At 42.4% G+C, this 11,992-nt stretch overlaps 1 pseudogene; it reads left to right on the plus strand.

Moving 5' to 3' along the window:
- The first annotated feature begins 7,181 nt into the window (after positions 1–7,181).
- Positions 7,182–10,901, plus strand: LOC101834207 (annotated as a pseudogene).
- Positions 10,902–11,992: the final 1,091 nt, after the last annotated feature.

The following is an 11,992-nucleotide window of genomic DNA, read 5'->3' on the forward strand; positions in this document are numbered from 1 at the left end:
AATTTCACCATTATAAATATAAAAACATAAAAATCCAAAGCAATAAGATTCTTTGTGGTTATTGTCATGTTTCATCAAACCTGTGGTAGAAATGTGGCAGCTCATGCTCTTCCAGTTCTCAATAGCTTTGCCAGTGCTGAGCACAGAGTATAAAGGAAGCAAAGAAATAGGAAGTATTTTCTTATTTCTTTTCTAAGATATGCCCATGTTGTCATGTGCCTTTGATTTATTTCTTTTGTTGATGAATAAAGTTCTAATCTATGAAGAAGGCACATTCTGGTTGTTCATTCTTTAGGCAACAATCATTTGACTTTTCCTCCGTTTGGGTTTTCACAGGAAATAATGGCTTCTGTGTGTAATTCTCTTATAGTGGTTGAGGAATGGAGAAAAAGAGCAAAGAAAGATACCTTGCTGGAGGGAGCCATTGTGGGGTTGGGTAGAAACCTGGTGCTAGGGAAATGTCCAAGATTCCTCAAGGATGACCCCAGCTAAGACCCTTAGCAATAATGAAGAGGGTGCCTAAATTGGCCTTCCCCTGTAATCAGGTTGTTGACTACCCTAAATCATAAAACCTTCATCCAGTAACTGATGATAACAGATGCAAAAATCCACAGCCAAGCACCAGCCAAGCTCCAGGAGTCCAGTTGAATAGATAGAGGAGGGATTGTATGAGCAAGGGGTCGGGCCATTACAGGGAAACCCATAAAGACAGATGACCCAAGTGCATGGGAGTTAATGGGCTCTGGACTGACAGCTGGGGAGCCTGCATGGGACCAAACTAGGCAGTTCCTGTGGCTTGGTCTGCCTGTAGGGCCCCTGGCAGTAACACCAGGATTGTTGTTCTTGTAAGAACTGGTTTTTTTTGGAGCCTGTTCCCTGCTCAGCCTTGATGCAGTGTGGCAGGGGCTTGGTCCTGCCTCAAGTTGATGTGCCATATGTTGTTAACTCTCCATTGAAGGCCTTGCCATTTCTGAAGCATTGATGGGGGGGAGGAGTGGGGGTGTGGGGGAAGGGAGTGAAAGGAGAGAAGGGAGGAGGAACTGTAGTTGCTATGTAAAATGGATAGAAATTTTAACATAAAATGATACATATGTGTCCTGTCCTGTGATTTCAATTAAATGACTGATTAAGAATTGAATTGATAGGTCCTATGACAATCCCAATGTTTTTTAACCTTTTGTTTGGTTTGGTATAGGTGTTACTTATTGTTTTTCTTGTTTCTTTCTTTTAAAATGTTTTAAGTACCCCAGTATGTATTCAAACTTGAAAGGTAGCCAAATCAAGCTTTGAATGCCTGATCCTCCTACCTCTGCCTACAGAATACCAAAATCCTAGGAATGTGACACCACACGGGATATTTTTGAAATCTCCAACCAGTTTTCCAATATTCTTAATAATACTTGTTTTTTATTATACCCATCCTAGTGAGTGTCATAGGGCTCAGACATATCTTCCTCTTTCTCCGAGAAAAACTGAGACAGGAGAATTCCACAGTTAGCAGGTTGGCCAGCAAAGGATTTTTGTCCTTGACTGCCTATGTCTTCCCTATCCAGTTAGCAGCATGGCCTTGCATGCAAAAGGTCCATAGCATCAACCAGTGAGCTCAAGACATTCCTCTCACTCCATTAAACATGTTATCCCTGCTGTGACAGATGTGGGCAAGGAAAAGTTAATATTTCTGGAGTTTTTCCTCCCTACATCAGTGATGATATCACCAAGAATCCCAAAGCCCACTGGCCATGTGGACCCCAAGATTAATTGAGCCAAAACACAAATCCATACACTCCCATACAATATTAAGATATATTTTTACATTTGTTTTTAGCTTGACCCTGTAGTTCTGAAGCATGATATTGTAGAAAAAAATATCTTTGGGTCATTATGTCAAAAGGTTGGCCTAACTTTAAGGCCTTAAAAGGATTCAGTAAGGTGGTACCCTTGAACGAATTGGTACAGGAGACAGCTTCCTGAACATAACACCAGTAGCACAGGCAGTAAGATCAACAATTAATAAATGGGACCTACTGAAACTGAGAAGCTTCTGTAAGGCAAAGGACACAGTCAGCAAGACAAAAAGGCAGCCCACAGAATGGGAAAAAATATTCACTAATCCCACATCTGACAGAGGGTTGATCTCCAAAATTTACAAAGAACTCAAGAAGCAAGTCTCCAAAACACCAAAGGATCCTATTAAAAAGTGGGCTGCAGAACTAAATAGAGAGTTTTCAATAGAGGAGTCTAAAATGGCTGAGAGGCACTTGAGAAAGTGCTCAACATCCTTAGCCATCCGGGAAATGCAAATCAAAACAACTCTCAGATACCATCTCACCCCTGTCAGAATGGCTAAAATCAAAAACACCAATGACAATTTATGCTGGAGAGGATGTGGTGAAAGGGGGACACTCCTCCATTGCTGGTGGGAGTGCAGACTTGCACAGCCACTTTGAAAATCAGTGTGGAGATTCCTCAGAAAAATGGGAATAAACCTACCACAAGACCCAGCAACTCCACTCTTAGGCATATATCCAAAAGATGCCCATTCATACAACAAAGATGTCTGTTCCACTATGTTCATAGCAGCTTTATTTGTAATTGCCAGAACGTGGAAGCAACCTAGATGTCCCTCACCTGAAGAGTGGATAGAGAAAATGTGGTACATCTACACAATGGAGTACTATTCAGCAGAAAAAAATAATGGAATCATGAGATTCGCAGGCAAATGGATGACACTAGAAGAAACCATCCTGAGTGAGGTAACCCAGTCACAAAAAGAGAAACATGGCATGTACTCTCTCATATATGGATTTTAGACATAGATCTGGGGAGTGCCAGCCTACAATCCTATGGCCAGAGAGTCTGGGAAACAGAAACTTTATTTAGTGGCTGATCGAAGAAGAGGCAGACTCCCTTGGTTAAGTACTGAGCTGAACTCAAGAAAGCCAGTAACAGAGAGGGAGGACTGATGATCAAAGGGATTAAGACTGGGCTGGTCTAACCCCCAGAAACAGCTGACCAGACAAAGGTTAACTCTTGAATCCCAGGCATTAGCCTGGGAAGCCAGCATGGGACTGATCAAGACCCCCTGAATCTGGGTGTCAGTGAAGAGGCCTAGGGATTCTATTGAGCCTTGGGCAGCAGATCAGTACCCATCCCAAGTATACACACGGACTTTGGACTCCAATAGAACAATGTGAGGTGCACTCTCACCCTGAACTCTTGGGAAAGGGTCTAGGCCCTGCCCTATATGAAATGACACACTATGGACACCCCCATGGAGGGCCTCACCCTCCCTGGAGAAATGAGGGGATAACGGGGGGGGGGGGGGAGGGCACGGGAGGAAGGGAGGGAATGGGAGAGGGACCTGGAACTGACTTGTGAAGCAACCTTGATTCTTATCTAAATTTAAACTGGAAAATAAAATTTAAAAAAAATTAAAAAATAAAAAAAAAACAGCAAGGCACACATCCTAACATCATTCAGGTGCACAAAAAAAAAGGATTCAGTAACAATAACTATCCTGTAGTTCTTATAGACCCAATAATTCTTTCATGAAGACATATCTCTGTCTACCTTATCTGAGCATAGTGCTTCCCAATTCTTAGGCAACTCCAAAAAGGGCCACTGGCAACCAAAGAGACACCAAATAAAGCAAGAGGTACCAAGTAAATAATTTAAGTGTCTGAATATTACAGTGAACCAAGAAGGAAAGTCCTGCTTGTCAAATCTGATGTGACAATTGCCAACAAGCATGTGTTATAATCACAAGTATCAAAATCCTCAGATACACTTTCACTTCCAGGCTAGGTCAGCACAGACCCACTCTTTCTCTGTCTTGCCTCCTACAAACATTATCCTAGACATGATATACACACAGAGAGAAAGAAAAGTAGAGATGAAGAGCTGAAGCATATGGAACCCGGGGCACTTGGAACTTGAGTAACAGTACAGTAGTGATGTCTCCATGTATATGTTACTGTGCAAATTGGACAAACAATGTCAGTTAATGCTAAGCTAGAATCAGCAGCAGGCAGAGATAATGTCTGTGATTACTCCAACACCTGCCCGCATACACATGGAACAAAAAATCCTCTACTGGATAGTTTCACACTCATGCTTTCAAAACTGGTCCTTGTAAAAGTCAGTGAGTCACAAAAAGTAAATCAAGACATGAAAATGGAATAGGGACTTGTTGGGAAGAAGGGTGGGACTATGGAAGGTCAACTAGAGGAGATAGAGGGATATATAGGACCAGAATGTACTACATACATGCAAAATGTTGTCAAACAGTGAACAGGTAAGAAGAATCTAGACAAACCTAAAGAAGTGGTAGTGCCCTCTTTATACCACTGACAACACTGACAAATACTTCTCCCCCAACACACACACACACACACACACACACACACACACACACACACACACATGATGTGCCCACACCCATGCACAAATGCAGAAAACCAACAATTAGAAACATTCTTGCTCTTCCATTGGGGCAATAAGTAAGGTGAATCTTTCACTTTCTTATTGAAGAAGCAGGCAATATTCAAGTTCTGTGAGGCACTTTTGGTGATAGTGAACACAGAGATTAACCTTTAATCTCTACCTACCAAAAGATGAATTTACTCTGTTTCCTTGAGGAGATGGTACAGGCAAGTAAGACACTGATTTGTCCATTCCCCACTCAGAAGGAGGCAGGGTATGCTCTTAGGTCTTGGCCAGAAATATACATAGATATTTCTTTTTAAATTTAAATTAGAGACAATTTTATTTTACATATCTATCCCAGTTGCCTCTCTCTCCCATCCTCCCTTGCCACCCACAGATGCCCCCATCCCATCCCTCTTCTGTTCCATAGAAAATGTGAGGCCTTCCATGAGGGATCATCAAAGTCTGTCACACCATTTTGGGGCAGGGTCTAGGCCCTCCCCCATGTTTCTAGGCTGAAAGAGTATCTCGCTGTGGGGAATGGACTCTCAGTATCCATTCATACACTAGGGAAAAATAGTGTTCCACTACCAGAGGCCCCAAAAACTGCCCAGGTCTCCTAACTGACACCCACATTCAAGGGGCCTGGTTCTTTCCTATGCTAGTTTCTGAGCTCTCAGTCTGGGATCCATGAGCTCCCTCTTGCTCAGGTCAGCTGTTTCTGTTTGTTTCACCAGACTGGTCTTTACCCCTTCGCTCATCATTCCTCCCTCTCTACAACTGGATTCCAGGAGTTCATCTCAGTGCTTAGCTGTGGGTGTCTGTTTCTGCTTACATCAGCTGTGGATGAAGGTTCTAGAATGACATATAAACTTGTCATCAATCTCATTATAGGGGAAGGGCATTTACCATTCACTATTTCTCAGAATCTTAATTAGGGTTATCCTTGTATATCTCTGGACATTTCTCTAGTGCTAGATTTCTCTTTAAACCTATAATATCTCCCTCTATTAAGGTATCTCTTTTCTTGCTCTCTTCTATTCATTCCCCAACTCACTTTTCCTGGTCCCTCATGTCTTTCTCCCCCTTCTCTTCTCCCTTTCTCTTTCTCCCAACTTCTCCTCCCCTCCCCCCAAGCTCCCAATTTGCTCAGGAGATCTTATCCTTTTCCCATTCTCCACAGGACCATGTATGTCTCTGTTAGGGTGCTCCTTGTTTCCTAGCTTCTCTGGAGGTGTGAGTTGTAGACTGATAATCCTTGGCTCTTTGTCTAATATCCATATATGAGTGAGTACATGCCATGTTTGCTTTTTGTGACTAGGTTACCTCACTCAGGATGTTTTCTTCTGGTTCCATCCATTTGCCTGCCTATTTCAAGATTTCATTGTTTTTTTTTCCACTGAGTAATACTCCATTATATAAATGTAACACATTTTTTTTATCCGTTCTTCAGTTGAGGGGCATCTGGGTTACTTTCAGGTTCCAGCTATTACAAACAATGCTGCTATGAACAAAGCTGAACAGATGTCCTTACTGTATGAATGTGCATCCTTTAGGTATACACCTAAGAGTGGAATTGCTGGATATTTTTGGGGTGAAGGGGTTAATACAGGGTTTCTCTGCATCTTTGGAGGTTGTCCTGGAACTCCCTCTGTAGATCAAGCTGACCTCAAACTTACCTGCCTCTGCCTCCCTAGTGCTAGGATTTAAGGTGTGTGCCACCACTACCCAGCTGAATTGATGTATCTTGAGGTAAACCAACTCCCATTTTCCTGAGGAACTGCCACACTGATTTCCAAAGTGGCTGTAGAAGTTTTCACTCTCACCAGCAGTGAAGGGGTATTCCTCTTCCCCCACATCCTCTCCAGCATAAACTATCATTGGAGTTTTTATTTTATTGGTCAGGGTTGTTAATGTGACACACTGGTGAACTATAACTTGAACTCCCACTAGGAGCTGCAATAACTAATGAAATAGTGTGAGTCAAAGCTGACCAGAGATCTGCACGTGCACACACACACACACACACACACACACACACACACACACACACCACTAGTTTCAATGGAGAATATTGAAAGAAGTGGCTCATATACTCAACCATCTTCAGTGAAACCATAGTCAGAGCAAAGGTTACTCATCATTTCACTTTCTATCACTGTCATCACTGTAGGGGAAAGATCACATACCCAATATATTGTCCATGCCCACAAAGGGGTACGTGAGACAAAGGCAAAGAGAAAGTAAATCTTGCTCTCTCTTGGATCCTGGCCACTGCGAGGACCATGGAGTGCATTCCAGTAAGATATTTCTATGTAAAGTATCTTAGACCTCCTTTTCAAGTAGTATTGTTTCTCGTTTCACATCCCCTTCTATTACCTCACCTATATCCAGAGGAAATCTATGCTCCTTGCCCATTTTTCATAAGCATCTGAGCCAGCCTTTTGCTCCCTTTCACCCACTGTCTACAGATTCAGTGAACATCTTAGTTTACATAATAGAGGCAAGAATGTGGTACTAGTAAATGTGTACAGAAAGATGTATATGGAGACTAAGAAGGAACCAATATATATTACTCCACTGTGAGCTATGAGCAAGGGTAAGTTTGGACATGGTTATATTGGTGGATCCTTATAAAAGAGAAATGGAGAAAGGTTAAATGTACTAAAATTCATTCGACTGAGAAAGAAAACCTAGAATTGAACAGCATCTTGCACCTACCACATACCCAAGTTATGATTATAGTCATAGAAGAAATGGCGTAAAGAAGCAACCTGCTTATCTGGAATCAGCATCATTCTTAGATGGACATGACCTAATCAACGACTGGTTAAAGATGGACTGCTATGATTGATTGAGACTCAGCTAGTTTTAGATTAGAAGGACATCACACACACACTAAGATAGGCTACAATTCACTCTGTAAAATACAAGTGCTGGAGTCAATAGACGACAAATATTTTTCAGTGTCACCATTTCATCGGAATCTAAGCATGTGCATAGTCTTCGTACCACACATTTACCTGAAGAATAAATACCTACCAAAGTGATTATATTGGTTACATAAAGTCCCATAATGTAATAGCCAAAATATGAATACCACAATAAAAATAGCCTTTATATTATATTAAGAATCAAACTTGAATGAAAATAGTTGATGAACAGAAGAAATACAGTTCAATATGATGTCAGAATCGTCTGACAAATATTTCAAAAAGGTTATCACAAAAATAACTATCCTTACAGATAATTTTTTTATCTTTTTTTTTTTTTTGGGTTTTTCGAGACAGGGTTTCTCTGTATTGTTTTGGAGGCTATCGGTCCAGCCCAGCCTCGAACTCACAGAGATCCGCCTGCCTCTGCCTCCCGAGTGCTGGGATTAAAGGCGTGCGCCACCAACCACCCGGCTCCTTACAGATAATTTAAAAATCCTTGGAAATAATTTTAAAAATCTCCACAGACACACAGTTTTACAAATTATAGGGTTAAAAAAACACAACATAAGAAGATAAAAAATTTGTGGAATGCAGTTTATAATAGTTAGAGATGAAAGTATAAAATTGGGGATAGATCAACAGATTTCACACACTCTGAGCCAGGTTATAGAAAACAAAGCTTAAGTAGTTTAAAGAGAGTCTCAGGCACTCATTGAACAATTAAAAAACCTATTACCTGTGTCATTCAAGTGCCTTGTGGAGAGAAAACAGAATAGAAACTGAACAAGTGTTTAATAAACTTCACAAACCTGGCAAAAAGAATCAAATCTACAGATTCAGAAGGCAGGGTGAAAATAAGATAAACTCGGGGAACGCAGCAGGGCTGCCACCGCTGCAGCCAGAATTGGAGCAGGGAGAAACCAGTGACTGCAGAGGAGGTGGCGATCGCCACTTCCCCGGGGGACTGGGATGCAGGTGGGGCTGAGACAGAGCTGGAGGTGAGCGAGCAGAGCTCATCCCCCGCAGCTAGGCCGGCTCCCTCCTCCCAGTCCAGGCCACCAAGGCAGCGGTGCCAAAGAGCGCCAGTCTGTCCCTCAGACCGACGAGCAGTCGCGGCCGCCGCCAGGGGAGCTGGCCGGTGGCCCCGAGGCTGAGGCGAAGCCTCCCGAGCCCGCGGCAGCCCAGGCCCTGCCACCAGAGCGGCACCTGGCTGCACCCGAGCAGTCCCAGGGCGCAAGGCGGCAGCTGCCAGCTCCTGCTCTCCTGTGGCCGGTCAGGCGGGGTCGCCTCTCATCCCACCTTGGAGGTGAGGGTCATGCTGGACCACACCATCGAGGATTCAAGCACAGTGTGGTTATGTCTCAGGGAGAAGCTCTTCTCCTGGTCGGCATGGACCTGTCTAAAAGACACCATGAGCATAGGGTGCAATAGCACTACTTCTGGTGGGAAAAAATGCACAGCCATTCTGGTGGAGTCGTTTAGGCCCTATGGGATCCCTGTGACAGTATTTCCCAAAAGCAAATATAAGGGTAAAATGGACGCCATGCAGTCCAAAAGTAACACATTCCAAGAAAGGATAAAAGTTAAGAGGGAGGTGAACAGTGCTCTTCCTAATCACCTTTCTCCAGTCCTTTCTCCTGAGCACCTATGGACATCCAAACCACCATCTCTCTTCCATGAAGGAACACCTTATCCTCCCCCACTTTGTTTATCAGGGACACATATAACCAATCGATATCTCAGCCACCCCCTCGGAAAATTAAGCGACCCAAACGAAAAATGTCCAGGGAAGAGCCCACTTCAATCATGAATGAGATTAAGCTATGGCCTAGAGAAGTCCTGTGTGTTAAGTATAAAAACAGTGTTGCTGCAGAAAAGATGGAAATTAGAAAATGTAGCAGTGACTGTTCTAGGTATGAAGATAAAAAACGGAGAAATGACCATGTCGCTACTGTGAACAACAACAGCAAAACAAAACAAACAAAAAAACCTGAAAACTGACCAAAGGGAGACCCAGAGAAGAAACACTGTGGTGATGGTTTCCAATATTGCTCACAGCATAGGCAGAGTAGTCAAAGTTTCTGCTCAGGCAAGCACGTCAAAAGCTCAGTTAAGTACCAAGAAAGTGCTCATCAAGCAAAAGCTCGGGAAGTATTGAAAACTGCCAAAGAAAAGGGCATAGAAGTGAGAAACACCAACTCAACATTCTTAGACCCCTAGTGACTAGCCCATCAGAGAGTAACTCCTCCTTCTGCCCTCTTCTGAGAAACTGGTGACCTCAAGGTAAACTTAAAAGATAACACTCTCTGATCCAGGAACTAACTCGCCACATTCCTGCTCAATGTTTAACTGTACAATGCCCACAGAATGCTTGCTTGAGATAACCTATAACCTTCCTGTTCAGACATGAACTATCATTTAACTTCATCATCCTTTATGATGTTTGCCTAACTCCCCCATTCTTTATGGTTTTTCTCTTTTAAAAACCCCCAACTGCAGTTACTAGGGGTCAAACTCCTCTGCCCCTGCGAAGGTTACGAGCTTGACCCCAGTGCACTGGTTCCCCGAATAAACCTTGTGTGCTTGCATCAAGAATGGTCTCTCTTGAATTATTGGGGTGTCGGCTTATCCCGAGACTTGAGTGAGGGTCTCCTCACTCTGGGGTTCTTTCAGAAACAAAGTGAGACCTCTATTTCCAAAACACACACTCAGTAGTCCAATTTCACAAGTTGCTATCAGAATCCCAGCTCAGGTTCCCTCCCACCTCGCATGTGCCTCTAAGGCCACAAAGGTACAGGAACAAAGAATATTGCTCTTCTCTGAAGACAGGATTGGAGAAAATTCGGAGGGGCAAGCTGGTGTCTGGCTGCACCTCTACTAGCTCAGCAGGTGAGGCCTCTTCAGAAAATCAGAGCCCCTCAGAGGGCCTGGAAGAGGACAGAACACCAGTGGCATTCAGGACAAAGTGTACATGAGCAGCAGAAGCAGTAGCTCTGCTTACCTGACCCTAAATCAAGAGAGATCTGACTCTTCCAGTGCTTCAGTGTGTAGCATTGATAGCATCGATGATTTGCAATCCTCCAACTCTGAATGTAGCTCTTCTGAGAGCTTTGTTTTTCCTCCAGGCAGTATGCAGGCACCCTCTACCTCTTCCGTTTCCTCTTCTCCAAAGGAAGTAATTCCTTGAAAATGAAAATCTTTTCTAAAAATGCCTCTAAATGTATCACACCAGATGGCAGAACCATATGTGTAGGGGATATTGTTTGGGCCAAGATATATGACTTCCCAGAGTGGCCAGCCCGAATTCTTACCATAACTGTAAGCCAGAATGATAACAGCCATTTAGCCCAACAGGAGGCTTGTATTTCATGGTTTGCATCTCCAACAACATCTTTCCTTGCTCTCTCACAACTCTCCCCCTTTCTAGAAGACTTCCAGTTGCTTTGTAATAAGAGAAAGGGTCTGTATCTCAGGGTTGTCACAGAGGCAGCCAAAGCTTCTAAGCAGCTGAACCCTGAAGTGCAGGCTTTGTTGCCATAGTTAGAAACTTGAACATGGACAGTAAGGTAGGCAAGCGCCGCTGGAATGGTCGTAATTCCCTTGATAGTTAGGAATCATTTCCACCAGCTAGCTTGGCCAAACTGGAAAGACATTGCACTCAGTTGACTTTTTGTACTTATATAAGCCCAAAGAAGCTTAAAACTGAACATACTGTCAAATTTTCTCTTAAGGAAGTGAGTTTTTGAGTTTTTAAAGCAATGTTTTCCAGTTTTTAAATCTAAAACCATCCTAAGGCATAAAAGCCATAGCCTCAAATGAAACTAAATTTCTGCAGAGACTGGTAATTGTCACTTGTACCTATTGTACACACATAAAACATATTGCCTGTCACCATGTGGAGAGTTGCATATTTGGAGTTTTAGTGAGGGCTGGTGATCTGGGAGAACAGTAGATATTCAATGACTACTTGTTTAATAATCAGTGAACACTTACACTTGCTATGCACATAATAGGGTGAAAATTTGGTATTAAGGGTTTAACAAATGAAATATTTGCTAAGTCAAATAGGGTTGCTTGTTGTTTAATTATAGATAAAGTTGTACACATTGTCCACTATTTGGGATTCAAACTATGAAGACTGGACAGGCTTGAGTCACCAATCTCTTGTCCAATGGGAATATAACAAACTTTCAGACTTTTGGTTGGGAAGTTTAGATAGGTTTTATTTGGGGTATGTGAATAGTTGAGTGCAAATTTGAGCAGATTTCTCCTGACTAGCTGGTCCTAAATTCTTAGAACAGTGCCCTAGTAATTAACACTTTGTGAATTAATGCCTTGTAGAATTGTTGTATTTTGGATATACCTAATTTGATCATTTTTAGAAGCATGTTTAAGGTAATATGTTTGCAGGACAGAAAATGAGAAATGTAACTGTGTAATGCATTGAAATGTTTTTTAAAAAGCTGTAAATAAAATCAACTAAATCCAAAAAATAAAAACACAAAATTTGTGCCAATGTACACAATAATTAAACATCTGAATACAGAAGCAAAGAAAACCACTGAACACAGCCAGGAAGAATGGTGCATATAGAGGGAAATTCAAAGGTAACACCTGTATCAGTGTTGATT

Source organism: Mesocricetus auratus, unplaced genomic scaffold (assembly GCF_017639785.1).
Source record: "Mesocricetus auratus isolate SY011 unplaced genomic scaffold, BCM_Maur_2.0 Super-Scaffold_100023, whole genome shotgun sequence".
In the NCBI taxonomy this organism is placed as follows: domain Eukaryota; kingdom Metazoa; phylum Chordata; class Mammalia; order Rodentia; family Cricetidae; genus Mesocricetus; species Mesocricetus auratus.